Genomic DNA, 15474 nt, shown 5'->3' with positions numbered 1-15474 from the left:
AGCGACTTTACCGCTCGGCCGCTTCACTAGCAGAAAGAATCATGAGACTGCAGTTGGTGAGAAGCAGCAATGTACAGTTATGCTGACAGTCCTAGCAGATGAAAAAACTGCCACGGTACATTATGTTAAAACAAAAGACTTGTACCCAAAGGCATACCGTCAGTTATTTTTGCGCGTGCACATAAAAAGGACTGGATGCAAGAGAATCTCGTACTGAACTTGCTAAAACACGTTTAAATAGAAGATCCGATGGTTTGTTGAAGCCTAAAGCGCCGTTCCCACTGGGGTTTATCTGAGCTAACGGAGTCAGTTCCCTGTGTCGACTAGCTCCGCTGTGCCTGCTGTTCAGATTTTTCAACTTGCTACTCTATGGGAAAAAACTGGTTTTGGGGATGGGTCGACTACGTTAGTTGTGTTCGTTAGCTCAGATAAACCCCAGTGGGAACGGGCCTTAAGAGCTTGTTAACTTGGGCGATGTTCTAGTGTCACATAACTTCTCGAGTGAAAGGAAATTTAAATGAGTTAAAAACCGATGTAGCTCTGTTTCTTGGAGGCTAACTTCCATGCTTTAGCCCTTTGATGTTAATGTTAATCGCTTTTTTAAAAGCTCGTTTCGGACAGTACAGGAAACCATGACCATGCATTAAAAAGAAGAATCAAACGTCCGAGTATGCGTGTGTGTGAATGAATTATGGTAGCCTGGGAGAGCATGAAGCCTGAAACAAATAGATAAAGTTTTATTGAAATGTAGAATATCTTATGTTGCATATGGCTCTGAGGATTGCATGCTGTGGAATAGCAGTACCAGCGAAACTGGTTAATCATGCGGGTGGTGCAGGTAACTACTCTAGGCCTACCGACAACAACAGTGAATAAGAAGCACTAAGCACAGAAACATTTTGTTTCTTTTGACCGACAATAAAAATTGTATCTTACTGCGTGGTGAGTGCTGTTTTCATTTTAGCAGTTTTCACACTTCCAAAATGAAAAAAATATATATATATAGATAGTAAATAGAAAACTTGTGACTTATCCTCCAGAGTTTTCGTTTTCAAAATTAGAGGTAAAATTTTAAGTTTCAGCTTATACATGTGAGAATATGATAAACTACATTCAGTAGAAGCTGTGAAATCATCCCACAACAATTCCTGTTCGAAGTTTAAATAAATGTTGGACTTGCTAATATTTCTCTCGCAACGAATATAAGGAACGGAAAGAGTGAATTATTCAGGTATATTTATTACAGGTATATTTATTATTATTATTTCAGGTATATTTATTACATTTCCATAAATATTCTCTCCTTTATTAAGGAAAAGAAAGAAATTTTTAGAAAACGTTTATCATTTTCTAGTATTTTGGCGGTATTTAAATAAAGTGTATATATTTTGTGAATTGTCATTAACGTTTTTGCTGGTAGTGAAAATGGAACAGTTATTTGCCGAAACGCATGCAACAGTTTCCACTTTTCGACAATATTACGACCCTTTTGTTTGTTTACTTTACTTTTTTTCCAACGATATCGCAGTCTGTTTACTATTAACGTAGGAGTCAAGGACATGAAACTATGCCGAAAATAATTGATCGCATCAGCTATCAACTCTTGGAATACAAAAAGGAAGTTAAAAAAATACTTTTTTTATTCCGTATCTTGAATAATGCTTAAATGGTGAGGTAGTGAAAACGGAACAGTTATTTACCGAAACACATGCAACAGTTTCCACTTTTCAACAATATTACGACCCTTTTGTTTGTTTACTTTACTTTTTTTCCAACGGTATCGCACTCTGTTTACTATTAACGTAGGAGTCAAGGACATGAAAACTTTTTTATTCTGTATCTTTAAAAATGCTTAAATGGCGAGGATTGGGATTCGTTGTAAAAAACTCTACAGGTGGAGTCGGAGACATTAGAATATGAAAATAAATTTACACCTACAGATGAAATTATACGTAGACTATTTTTAGCTAAGCGAATTTACTTTGTTCAACTTATAAATGGTTTAAAAGTGTCACGTTCTTTAAGTATTGTTATGCATATTTCTTATTATAATTTGAATATAAATTCTACTGTAAAGTCGATCAGTACTGATTTGAATTTTAAATTTCTGTGCCTTGACTTGAATATATATTGCATAATATAACTGATGATTTGATTGTATGTAACTACTGATTAGAATCTAAAATGCGCGGATCAGGTTAGTCACGATATGCAGTTTATTTGTTTACCTAAATTTGCAATTTGTAATCGTATTAAAAACTAGAAATGCGTCAAAGGAAAAGGAGTACGTTAAAAAAATTCAGTCAGATGGGGGGGGGGACTTGAATTTCTTCTTTCTCATTCTTCTCTCGACCCTTTTTTTTTAAAGTTTGTTGAATTACTTACCGAAAAATGACGGAGTTCTATGAAAGTAGGTGGTGTGATGTGGTTGAAGACATTAGAGTACAGGAATAAATTTACACCCACAGTTCAAACTCTAAATGGGCTATTTCGTTTTTAGTGCATTGTCTTAACACCTCTTTCACAGCTCTGCATTGCATTTAAAGTTTATAACTTGATTAAAAAGAGTTATTTTTCTAACGCAGGTGTTTTCATGCACGGGATTCTTTCGTCTCTTTTCTCTGTTAATTTACAACGGGCAACTTGGGTGGCCGCAGAAGGTTTATAAATATCCTGCAACATAAGATCATGCATTTTTTTCCCTTCATTTCATCTCATTATTTCTGCTTCTCTTGTTCTTTGTTTCAATTATGAATTGAAGTATGATGTTATAATTCAATTTTTCCCCCATGAAATATCAGAAAACAAGAAAAGCTTTACGTTTATGCAGACGAATTACATCAGCCTGTTTTTGTATTAAAAATTGTTCTTGGAATGACCACGAGAAATGTGAATATTCTCTTCATGATTCGTGAGAACGTTACTTTAACATTCAAATGAAATTGCGTGCAAACTCAATCTAACTTTTTAATTACCTTGCTCAGTCATTGCACAGGAAAACATTCTTTGTTCTTGTCGAGTGTGACAATAATAAATTCTTTTTTGCCTCAATCTGACTTTTTTTTTAAATCTTGCCTTTTTGAATAAACGATTATATTTGATACGTGAAAATGAAATTAATGTTCCCAACTCAGGCATGTAGTGGATCTACTTAAAGTTGCTGTAAGTAAACAGTTTTGAAAATTTTGAATGTGCAGTTCTTGTTTTAAAAACCTGTATCCATAGAGCTAATAAAGATTTATTTTGCAGATTTCCATCAAAAGCTGCAAAATTAATAATGTTACTAAACTGTCTACGCATTTAATTATAATATTTGAACGCTTCATGCAAAACAATTTTTTGAAACAGAAAAAATATTAACAATGAAAACGAAATAGACCATTCGAATATAATATACTCTAATAATAAAGAAATATATATTCTTCTATTCTGTTCTAAGGAAAAATAGTTCGTATTCAAGTAAAACTGGAAAAATTCAGAAAAATGCCTATTCACTCACACTTGCTGGAATTTGAATGCGGTACGAACTGTCAATGTTCAGGGCCTTACCCACTTAGATCCTTGGGGAACAAATAAGTCTTTGATTGATATTATTTGTAAGGACCATAGTTGCTACAGGGCATTGCTGACTTTTTGATAACCTATTTTTTAATTTCCATTTTGATAAAAATGTTAATAAACTATTATTTTAATTTTTACTATAATTACTTTTGAGAACAATATTTATTAGCTCAAATACTTCCTCGTATTAGGGATATTCTTTTTATTAGGAAGGGGCTTTACAATATCGGCAAAAATCAGTGTTTTTTGATCTCTAACACTATCATTTCTCTTGAATTAGCCGGAACGGATTATATTTGTACCTTCACAACAAAATTCAATATAATAAAACTTTTCTTATTTCTTTCATATTAACAATTGCAGAAAACTCAAGAAACATCAAAGTCATATCTTACCTCTTATCTCTTTACAATTCAGACTTGACCGAAAATTAAACTAAGGTACTCATTCCCTTAACGATCTAGCAGCAATTGTGGCTATTCCATGAATAATAGTAAATGAGTACAGTTCAGAGACTGCAATTCTGATAGAATTTAAATCTAAATATAATAGGGCAAAATTGGAATTAAACATCTCATTTAATGGCAAGTTTTGTAATGAAAAATAGAAGAAGATAGCTCTTTATGAAATATAGAATAAGAAACTGGCACTATGCTATATTTCATTTTCAAATATTCTTGATTGGCCATTCCGATAGATTTTTGTGCATTAGGTGTGCTAAAAAAATCGCCTTCTATAAAGTTCATTTCTTGGTTTTTGAAAAGATCGACGGAATATGTTGAAACTGAACTCAAATGGGTTTTCTTACATTTGAAACTGCAGTTAAAATTGCAAATCAGACAGTACGAAATCACTGTTGCCGGCAGCAAGGCATTTCCTGGACAAGCCTGATCATTGGTAACGGCTTCTTTTCCTGGGCAAGTTTTGTCTTATGTCCACACCATAGATGCTACCAAAGCTTGGTCCAATACCATAGATGTAAATCAATGTCAAACATTAGTTCCGACGATAAAGTTTGAAAATTGTGTTTACAGTATTAGGAAACTGCAGAACTTCTAAAATTGAATTATTGTCATAGAGGTTTCATATAATGAGATACAATATATATATTCATTGGAGGTATTACCGGTGATATAATATCAGATATATGTATACACATATTTCTAATATTACTGATAAACAAATATAATCAAGCACAATATGAATGGATATAAAATGTATTTAATTATGAAATAATTAAAACGTTTCTACTCTTACAATGAAACTGAAGGCGTCGTTAATAAATCAAATCCTAGAAAATTGCAAAAATCAACATTAATCTAATAATAACAAAATTTGAAAAATTAGAAACCTATATTATAGAATTTAGGGAAAGTTTAGGAAATTAATAATGTTAGAAATATTTTATATTGAAATTAATCGTTGCTGCATCTTCGTAAATTAAGCAATTATTCTATGTTCATATAATTAAATTCTATGTTAAATATATATATATTTAAATGCTAATTAAATCTTATTCATACATGTGCACACATATATAAAAAAAATCCGAAAGCCTAAAAAAGAAGCGCGGTGTATATAATTATAGTAATACTAAATGTTAAAATTTTAAATTATCAATGGGTAGGAATTTTTCAAATGTGTACCATAGTTATTAAACAAAACTATTTATTTGGCTTAACATTCTTGAGGCTAAAACCTTAGATTAGATATATGGAACCGTTCCAAAAGTATTCCTGTTACCTACAAAGCCTAGTGTAATTTAGTTCTAGTTTTGCCAACAAATTAAAATTAACGCTCTCACCTGTTCCAAAATAAAAGTTTTGTGATTTCATTAAGTACGAGTATATTAAACTTACCACCTCCTGGCTCTTAAATACATAAGCTTAAATTCGATCGTCTTGAGTTTGAAAAACCTTTCTGTGGAAGATTTTAAACTTTTTATAAGACTAACTGAGTTTTTACAACTAACTACAGACGAAATTTGCTATTTAATATAATGTCTATAAATATCAATATACTTCAAACACTAATAAATTTTTGAAGCTCATTTTTAGCATATTTCGTATTTGGAAATGCCCGCTAAATTCAAGGGCAATATAATCATGTCTATATATATGTAAATGTACTTATTTATTAGTTGTAGCTCATGTTGCTAGCAGCTATATGCATGAGATGGAAAAACCTGTGTATAAACAAGTGTTTATTGTTAATGTTACATATTTCGTGATAACAGAGATGTCATCAGTTATATAATATTTAGAAAAAAAATCCCATTTGATCTGGGTTTGAAAAAGCGGTCGGAAAATAAATCAAACTAGCTTTCCTATGAGAAGAGATCCTCTATTGATAGGTATCGACATTATCCGTTATCAGTTAAATATTTTCTTTGAGCAGCTGAACGTCCAACGCCATCCATCTCCTGCAGCTATTCCAACTGTCCACCTTCTTCACTAGTAACTTCTCTTATTCTTGGCTTCTTTTATAACCTTCTTCGGTTGTCACACGGTGGCTTTGAAATATATTTATATCCCGTATGGATGAATTGTATATGAAGAAAAATGCATTTTCCTTATCGTCCATCTTTTAGTATCTGGTGGTATTCCATTTGAGACACCTGGTTACGCTGAAAAATGCTTAAAAGTCGATTATCATCTGACAATCATTCACCGGGTGTGCCGGAGACCTCTGAACTATGGAGTCCATTCGTTTCGCAGTCAGGGCGTGGTTCCAAAGCAGATTTCCATCAAATTTCATTGGTTATGGAACCGTTTCGCTTATTGCTCTTTCTCTATGTTGGTATTTCACAGAAAACAGCAATAACTTATCAACGTTTCCTTGTCAAAATACTGTGCCTTCCATCAGTATCTACGTAGGCTATTAACTCATAGCTGTGAGATTGCCCCCTTTCCCTCGCTTATTGTCCCACGAAAAAGCAAAGTATCAATTGAAGTTCTAAGATGCAGTAATTTTCTTTTTCTTGCTTTGTTTTCTGATTGGTACTTACTGATTGTGAGATATATTGCCTTCCCGCTGATGAAAAAATCGACTTAGTAATAATAACTTTTGCATAAGGAAAATAATATTTGCGTCTGAAATTCAGAATTATACTGTAAGTTGCAGGTGCAGTTTCCATTCCCTGGAATTTTCAAAGCATCACTATTATGCAAATATCAAGAAATTATTTTTATTTGCGTCAAAAATAATTTTAACTAATAAAAAAATAATGCTTATCTACGAATAAATATTAAATGTGTTAACGTGTGTGTGCATGCCTGAAACGTGTAGGAAAGTTGTATATCTAGTGAGCTAAAGTAAAGACAGAAAATTACCCACACAGATATATATATATATATGTATGTGTGTACTAAAGGATTTTTTATATACATCTTTTGTTACACCAACCGCCTGATGATGATGCAGCGAAAGATGTAAATTTAATTTTCATTTTTGGTTTTGGCATATTTTGCCCGCCTATTTCTTGCATTTTGCTACTGTGCTTCTGTTTTTGATTTTTGTGAATGGTTTAATCCGAATTGACTATGGGATGAATTTTAAACATATTTTTGTTTTATTTTACTTTGTATTATTACCACCACCTATTGCTGCTATCAACACACAACTGGATCAGGTGCATAGTATATATACATATTTATAAATTTAATTACTTTCTTTACTGTACATAGTTCACTTGAAATTTTAGTCAATTCTATTAGTATTTGCGAAAACAGTCATTATTTTCAGTAATTGTTTTAACCTGGGCATGAGTGAATTTTTGTACAGCTTTAGCTGAAACTCTACATTTTACATCACGGCAGTAGGCAAACTGTTTTATTTAAAAAGATATAAAATAAGCGTATCCAGCTCTCAACACGAGAACTGCATAGTATCCGTATAATTCCTTGATGCGATCCGCGTCATATATTCGAAGAATGAACAAAAGAGCGAGCGGCATGCGACGTTGAATTTGACAATGAGAACTGGTTGGATGGTTTTTGTACTAGATATGACTGGTTACTTAAATGAGCTCACATTCTGTGGTCAAAAGCAACTAATAAATTTTGTTTTAACAATGACAACATTTGAAATTAAATTCAAATTGCAGCAGTCGCGTATTTTAATTCACTCTGGACAAAGTCATGTAAGCCAAAAAAATACGACATTGATTGTCATTTTATAAGAATAACTTAAGAATAGACTTCAAGATTTCAAAAAATAGCACTTACATTTCAACACATTTATTATAGCATTCTCAGCTCAATTCGAACTTTTCTATGAACTTTAGACATATACAGTTGCAATAAGATATGTAATGTAACATAAAAAGAGTTATCTAAACGTATTTTTGTAGGTTAAACGTATTAAAGAAAAATTGGAGTGTTTCATGATCATCATCTGTTCATGATGTCTCTTTCTGAAAGAATGGATGTTTCCTAGCATATGTTCCCCATATGCTAAGAACACAAAAGTAACATAAGGACAAAAACTTCAGACAAACATCTTGCTCTTGTTCTTTGAAGACCTTTGCACGTCTTTCAGACGTTATAGATGAAATGATTTTCAAAAGGCTGGCTCCAAGTTTGCTTGAAAATTTCGTGTTAATTTTTCATATTAATATCATTTGAATTAAAAGGCAAATGTAATTTGATCAAACATAATAGAGGTAGAAAATGTATTTTTGTTTTTATATATTATATTAACATATTTTGCGTTCGATCTTTTATCAGGCCATGTGGCTCAAAAGCTTCAAAAGGTTGGACATTCATGACTAAGTTTTCAGACAACCGTGATACAGAGCAAGTTTCTTGAGAAATGCGTAAACTCTGCATAAGTTGCTTAATAATTTCTGCCTGTTGTTTTAAATCTTTCGCAATCAAAATTTGCTAAAATAAATACTTCCGCAAGTTCTAGCTTTATTATAAATTTCGAGTTCTCTCATTCATTCAAAATCAAGCGGATAAAACTACAATTAAGACTGACTTATTTTCGTGTTGATTCTTCACATTTGAATCTTGGTTTTGTAGAGAGAACGAAGAAGAAAAGGCCCGTATTTAAGGAATGACATAATTGCATGGAGAAGAAAAGGTGGTTCTTCATGAGTAGCGTGTACAATTATTTTCCTTTTTCAGTTTTCTTTAAATGTGAAATGCAGAACTATGCGTTTGCAGTGTCAAAATCTTTTTCCATTTTCTTTGTCTTCATTCTTTGATATGCCGTTCCACGAACTGTGGTAGTAAGAATCGGAAAAATAAAACCGAATACTTCGTTATTTCCGAAATAAAAGAATAAAAGAAACAATTGTCAAGAATACTAAGAGCGAAACCAAGGGAGGGGGGATAAAAGTTCGTGTTTAACACTGATCGGCTATCAAGGTCAAGATCAAACGATGATTCTTCCCTGGTCTGCGTCCTTGCCTTGTTTCTGCTGTTCTTGTCCCTAACATTTTGGGATTGGGAAGATGATAAAAAAGTCCCACCGCTTTGGGTATCGTGGAAAAGCAGCGACTCGACCTACTACGATCTCGAAAGATGAAGGCGTGATTATGGTGTTGAAGGTTTAAAAATGTTTCATTCAGTCTCTTTTCCCTGAAAGTGAAAATGTTTGGTACTATTTGAATTTCGGCATCCCGATCTTTTCCTTTCGTATCATTAGGATGTCTTAGCATTTCGAATCGCATGACTAGTTTGTCTTGCCATAATTCAAATCCATCGGGGCAGTTAGGATTTCCGAGCGGATGCGCTATCCCATTGCGGGGATTATCATAGCGATTTTTCTTACATTTGTTTTCATAACGTTTCTCAATGTTGAAGATTATTTACACGGAAAGACTATAGTAATTATCGGAATAGTAGTTGTTGAATGATCTTCGAATCTGGTCAGATGGAATGCGCTACAAATCCAATGGCAATTACGTTAAAAAAAAACTATCCGAAATATAAGCTTCTCCCGTTTACTCTTGTCGCCTTGCATTGATATATGACAGTAATATACTCCTCGAACTCATTTCACGAAACTAAGCTGATTTTAAAGAAAACAGACTTAGTATAATTATTTTATATACCAAGTTTCAATAAATTATATTATTTTTTTAAACTGGTCTCACTATTATTTTCTGAACTTATCGTATAATTATTCACTATTTTTGAACTAGTAATATAGTTATTGAACTCATTTCACGAAACTAAACTGATTTGAAAGAAAATAGCGTTAGTATAATTATTTTATTAAACCGAGTTTCAATAAATTATATTATTTTTTAAAGCTGGTCTCACTGCTATTTTCTGAATTTATTGTGTAATGAACACGATTTATTTTCCAAGCATATCTATGTCCTAAATTTAGTCTTTGATATCGGCAGTAGAATACTGTTCAATCTTACCGAAGGGCCCGGACTCGATTCGCACCACTGTCGGTGGTAGACTGTTTCTCGGTGTGAAGTGATTTTAATTTTTGTAACGGTAAGCCGATCCGTACCTACATGATCTTCCACTTGAGCTAACGAGATAAATCTGAACCCTTATATTCAATAAAATTAGCTATATCTGTACAAATTCTTACGCAACAAATGTAACTATATTAAATCATAAACAATAACTCTTATAATATTTCGAGTCGCTGTTTTATATAATCAGAAAAAATAACATGTAATAATTCATAAATTTTAAATGAAAACGTTAAAAAATTCAATTAAAATTTAAAAATTTGAAAAATTAAACGTTAAAAATATGACACGTATTGCACTTTCCTTTAATTTAATTTTGTTATCTTTTAACAAGCAAAATCACAATACCTTTTTCAAAACTGATATTATTTATCATGACCATTTGAAAACTTTATTTTATTACTTAATTCATGTTCTAGAGAGAGAATAGCCGTGTTTGAAAATTCTTTTTGACTAAGGGAAGATGTTGCAATTTTTTTCAATTATTATTATTTTAAGTTTGGTAAAGCCTTTTTAACTGTAAGTGGTTGGCAAACTTAAAAATACTCTTAACGCAGTTTACGAATTCGAATACATTTGAACTAAGTTCCTAAATTAGCTTAAAAAACCTAAACATGCGTTAGTGACCAGAATTACTGAAGAGTGGTTTAAACTCTGGATATTTCTGATGAAATTTCTAATACATTTACAGCATTTCAACATTTAAGTGTTAAGTTATAAGGTGCGCCTTTTAAAACGCATACATTCAGTAACAATTATTTTTCACCAGTCAGGAACTGGAACTTGGAAGCTACTCGTTTCATTTCCTGTAGTCTTTCAGCTGTTAGATTAAAACGTCTATCAATTTCTTCATTTCTACTAGTAAACTTTCTATAAAAAAAATAGTTCTTTTATCAAATAGTTCTTTACTATCTGATTTATTAAACTTTTTTCCCCTTCTATTTCAATCTTGTCATACATTTACATTTAAAAGCTGCAATTTCCGGTTTATCATTTTTTCTTTTATTTACTATATAAAGAAATAAGTAATTTTCCTATTTTGCTTGTTTGTTAAATTCGGTGTATGAAAACATTCCAGGCCAAATTGGCTAAGAACAGGGACATCTTCGTCAAGTACGTTCTTTGCTGAACTGTTTCATATTTACGCTACACTCAGGGAAACTACGGAAACACCTACGCAGAAAACCCATTATCCGGGAATCAAACCCATTTTACTCCCTATGTGAAGTTAGTTCTCTCTTTTAGTCTGTTCAGCGGATCCCTCTGACTTTTATCCAGTTTAATCTTTTATCCGCAGTTACAATTTGCTGGGTTTTTATTTATCTTTTTTTTTCTGGGTTTTTATTTATCTTTTTTTTTCTGGGTTTTTATTTATCTTTTTTTGCTAGGTTTTATTTATCTAACAGTTTACTAGTATCAGTTCATGGCAATTACTTATCACTTCATTCGTAAACAAATCTGACGCATTTATAAACACAAAATAACAAAGAACAAGCTGAAAAATGATATAAAGTGTGTGAAATTATCTTTCTCTTGAAAGGTTTAATAATTTTAAATAGTCAATAATTAATCAAGTTTTTTATTTGGTTTGATTAAGTGATTAAGGAAGAGCACGAGAGAGAGCATCTCCTTAAAAAACGAATGCATTCATGGTAAACTTTCTAAGGAAAAGTGTCTCGTATTTACATTACATGGAGATAAAACACGAAAATGCTCATTCAACTTAACCATTCATCTGTTGAGCTTACTATTTGGGGCGGAAGAGGGATTTGTTGGAACGACGAATATTTAGCGATTTTATCCACTTAACTGCTTCCAAATAAAGAAACTCTTTAATTACAACTGTTTCCTAAGAATATTAACTTTTTCCGAGTAATAATGATCTTATTTTAAACTTAGTTTCTATTTAGATAAGGATATAATTAAAGAAAAACTTTTATTTCATTTTTAATAATTTATTTTTTAATAATATTTATTAATAATTTGAAATAATTTTTATTTGGGACTTTTCGGGGCGGAGGAGATATTAGATGTGTTTCTACAATATTAGCGATCTTAGAATGAGCCAGAAAGATCGATATTAATATAATAATCCATCCTTTCAGCTTAATTTTTATCCTGATTTTTTTTTACTTCTAGTAATTCAATTATAAATAAATAAATATATGTTCCCTTTAAGCCCGTCCGAATTGCTTATCTGTATCGTTCATTTTTTTTTTCTTTTTTAATACGTGTTATCTTTTTGTTCTTTTGGTATTTTTGCTAAAGTTAAAAGCATAAATTTACTTAGTGTTTCTTTTCAGCAATGAAGAACACTTTGTACAAAGCTGTACAAGAAATGTACTTTTGAGCATAAAAATTTTATGACAGATATACATATAACAAATCAAAAGTTGCAGCAACACTATGAAGAACTGCTGTTGTTGCAGCTTTTTCTCGCTCTTAGTTGGGCCTCACCTGTTCCCAAGTGGTTTAAGAACGCTGATATTTCGATTTGCTTTGAATTTGATCCCTTGAACAGGCTTGATGCATGGATGGTTTTCAAGGTTTTCGCCATGAAAATACGCGCCAGTTTCCGTCAGATAATTCTCCTTGAAGGTATTCCTCCTCTTAGGCAGATAGTCATCGTAGCTTTTCCATATTCTTATAACCTAATCTAAGCTTGCTGTTAACAGATACTCTCTTCCCCTGTTTAAAATATTGTTACTTTAAAGTCTTTTTGAATGCTTGTTGTTTTGCATTTCCAGTACTGAAGAACCAAGATGTTTCCATTAAAGAGCTGTTATTCCAAAATAATTTTTAACGAAAGAAAAATTTACAAATGAACTTTTAACTTTTCGACTTAATGTCTGACCTAACGACCAAGATGAGGCTATATGAGTATCAAATCAAGCTACCGCTAGCACAAGAATATAGAGAGTTATTGTTTTTTTTGGCTGTTTATCAAATAAATAAATAATCAATAAAGGTTTACCTGAATTTTTTGCGCTTTGCATTGAAGACGTAAAATCTTCCTGCAACATAAAGGTTTCATAAATCCCAAGCTTACGAACAAATACAACTTCTCGCCTAAAGCCAATTAAGCCAATCTAATTTGGTGCTTTAACTGCTAGAAGAGCTAATAGTTAGAATTCTAAATTGAATATATTAAAATTTTAATTGAAAAAATTAATTGGGATAATGATTTTAAATATACTAAATTTTTAATTTCAGATATTACTTACGCAAGTAAGGCTGTCAGTTCACGTTCAATAAGCAGCGCGGGAACAAACTTCGACACGAAGAGCATTTCTTGAAGTAAGAACTATTTTTATTATTCTTAAGTATAAGTTACAGCTAACAAATTCAGTATTTAAATTTACTCTTGTGTAACTGAAATTTGAAAAAAGAATTCTGAATTGGACGAATTACTGTGAAGGCAGTTGAAAAGAAGAGCAAAACTGTAAAAACTGCCAGGAAATTAATGCAATTTTCACAAAGTTGGTTGTGGTATATGAAACCAAAGTGATAATTTTACTTGTATAAAGGGGGAATAAAGGAAAGTTTAACCGTTCATTGTTAATAAGTTCTTTATATCAAGCACTGATGTGACATACTATTTTTAGGTATAGCGAACGAAATGGTACACTGCGGACTTAGTGTTCCTCGTGTAATGCTATTTTAATTTCATAAAAGTAAATTTTCTGCAATAGGTTTTGTTCTATGACTAAATACAACAAGATAGTTAATAATACTTTAAGTATGGACGGTAAACGCAGTTCCAGATAACTTAAATTTGTATTCCAAATAAAATTTTTGACATGCTTGTTATATAACAATGTATAACTGAAAGCCTTTTTGAGTTTTTTTAATTAAAAAAAATTAATTTCCTTTACTGGCGCTTCCAGTTATTTTCCCACGAACTCTTATGACGGAAAGCATGTAAATTTTCGAGACAATTGATGCGAAAAATGAGTCAAGCGTATTTTCAATATTTGCTTTCATGGCCAGTTTTATAAAGATTATCATCAATTTCATTGTAAAAATACGATTTAGAGGACTCTTGCTACCAATTATGCGTTTATTTAAGTGAATTGTATTTCTTTGTACTGTTTAACTTCAACTTGGTTTCCTTTGCTTGTTATAAAACGTGGGCTGTTCTTTTATTACCTACAGAACTTCAAATGAAGTAACTACCTGCAAAATAAAGAGATGTTGGAAGACCTAACATTAACAATTTCAAAACTGGTTACCAGCCCCTCAAAATAGAGTACAGTTGAGGATGAAAAAGCAGAAAAACGAGCCAAGTGTGGAAAAGGGTTTAAAGTAGACTTTTAAGCAAACTCTTCTTCACGGCTTAACAGTCAAGGCTCGGCGAACCGGAAAAACGTTTTTCCAGGCATTGGTGGGAAAATACAACACGGTGCACCCACCTGTGTGGTCAAATTTGGATTTAAAAAAGAAAAGTAAAAAGTAGACCAGCTTTCGGAAACTTCTGTAAAATTCTTTTATTGTTTTTGAAGATGCGAATGTGATCGCTCTTTAAATCGGCGGGTAGGGGGATTTTATGCATTCCATCCCCCCACGTTTTCTGCTCTGCTACCTGATAACTTGATTGAATCTTCTTTTCCCCTTTAGTACGAAAGCTGTTCTGCCGACCAGGGCGCTAAGTGTTGATGCTTCTACTGCTCCTCTCTCTCTCTCTTTTTCCCCCTTTTTTAAGCGAACATAATGTTTTAAAAAACTGTTTGGTTTTTATTGTTTGCCTTGATTTTATTTTTTTACGGAGTGTTTAGGTTGAAATGCCTGAAGATAATGTCTGTGTTGAAAAGTTGACTTTTTTATTTCACTTTGCGGTAAAGTGTGGGAAATTATGGTAGGCCGCAGTTAAGACGTCATTGGTGGAAGGGTAGACCGCACGAGTAGGACTTTCGAACGGTTATACGCTTCGATTGTTTTATTTATTTGGCTCGAAATATCCTGTTTAATAAAATGTTTTATTTAAGTTGAAACACGTTGTTGCCTTAAACGCTTAACGTGCATTGATACTTGTCTTTCTTTGAGAAAAGTTAAGGTTATTTTTTTTTTACTACACGAAAAGATAGGAGTATTAAAAGTGTTTCCACCAAAAAATTTGTTGGTCTCTGTTCAAGTACTTCTTAAGGAGTAAAACCTATTTTTACGATTATATTAGTTAAACTACTTATAAAATTTATAGAATGAAATTATCCGTTCCGATTTAAGTATGATACATGACTCTGAAGTGTAAGAAAAATATGCCAATTCTAAAATTAAGATAGTGGTTTTAATTCCATTTCATATTTTTCAGGAGTGTTTAAAAAGTTTTAGTCCCGAATATTTATTTTTTCTTCCCATCTTCTAATGCGTAACAGTCCATACGTTAATAATTTAAGTACTATTTCTGGAGCTAATTGAAGACTTACTCTTGATGAACGGGAATACGTTTCAGATAGTTTCATAAAATGCTTAAG

General features: G+C 32.0%; 1 protein-coding gene across 1 annotated transcript in view; it reads left to right on the top strand.

The window, feature by feature from the left end:
* LOC118183188 (zinc finger protein castor homolog 1-like) overlaps positions 1–15474 on the top strand; it is a 784355-nt gene that overhangs the window by 278031 nt on the left and 490850 nt on the right. Inside the window, exon 3 of the mRNA XM_085807761.1 lies at positions 13217–13300. The gene's annotated coding sequence lies outside the window, so the exon portion shown is untranslated. The remainder of the gene's footprint in view (positions 1–13216; positions 13301–15474) is intronic.

The sequence above is a fragment of the Stegodyphus dumicola genome, chromosome X1, assembly GCF_044657685.1.
Source record: "Stegodyphus dumicola isolate Sdum_Otavi_A_Nest chromosome X1, ASM4465768v1".
Classification (NCBI taxonomy): domain Eukaryota; kingdom Metazoa; phylum Arthropoda; class Arachnida; order Araneae; family Eresidae; genus Stegodyphus; species Stegodyphus dumicola.
The sequence above is the reverse complement of the archived record's forward strand: the minus strand, read 5'-3'. Positions and strand labels throughout refer to the sequence as shown.